Raw genomic sequence first — 1,110 nt, forward strand, 5'->3', positions numbered from 1 at the left:
TCTATTATCTGATCATTAAATGGATCAATTATCAATTATATTCATCCATACTACGGTTTATGCATGACATTTAGAGTTGGCTGGGGAGCATTGCTTAAAACATCTTTCTTTTTAAAAAACTTTTTATTGTCAAACTGATGTACAGAGAGGTTACAGTTTCATAGGTTAGGCATTGGATACATTTCTTGTACTGTTTGTTACCTCCATCCTCATTCCCCCCCCTCTCCCCTCCCCCTTCCCCTCCCCGTCCCCCTTTCCCTTCCCCCTCCCATGAGTTGTTCAGTTCATTTACACCAAACAGTTTTGCAAGTATTGTTTTTGTAGTCGTTTGTCTTTTTACCCGGTGTCTCTCAATTTTGGTATTCCCTTTCAGTTTCCTAGTTCTAATACCAGTATACACGGTTTCCAATGTACTCAGATAAGATACAGAGATAGTGCAGGTACACCACAGGAAGGGGATACAAGAAGATCATCAATAATAGAAGCTACGGTTACAAATAGCACATTGAAAGTAGTTACAACAGTGATATAACAATCGTTTCCATAACATGGAGTTCATTTCACTTAGCATCATCTTATGTGTTCATAAGGGTATAGCTATTGGGCTCTTGTGATCCTCTGCTGTGACTTGCCTAAACCTGTGCTAATTATTCCCTATGAGGAAAACCATAGAGTCCATGTTTCTTTGGGTCTGGCTCACTTCACTTAGTATAATTTTTTCCAAGTCCTTCAATTTCCTTACAAATGGGGCAATGTCATTCTTTCTGATAGAGGCATAAAATTCCATTGTGTATATGTACCACATTTTCCTGATCCATTCATCTACTGAGGGGCATCTGGGTTGGTTCCATATTCTAGCTATGACAAATTGTGCTGCGATGAACATTGTTGTGCTGGTGGCTTTAGTGTGTTCTTGTTTGTGGTCTTTTGGGTAGATGCCCAAAAGTGGGGCTGCTGGATCATAGGGGAGCTCTGTGTTTAGCCTTCTGAGGAATCTCCATACTCCTTTCCAGAGTGGCTGAACCAGTTTACATTCCCACCAACAATGAAGTAGGGTTCCCTTTTGGCCACATCCCCTCCAACATTTGTTATTGTTAGTTTTCCTGATAG

The sequence above is a fragment of the Perognathus longimembris genome, chromosome 1 (genome assembly GCF_023159225.1).
Source record: "Perognathus longimembris pacificus isolate PPM17 chromosome 1, ASM2315922v1, whole genome shotgun sequence".
NCBI classification, from domain to species: Eukaryota; Metazoa; Chordata; class Mammalia; order Rodentia; family Heteromyidae; genus Perognathus; species Perognathus longimembris.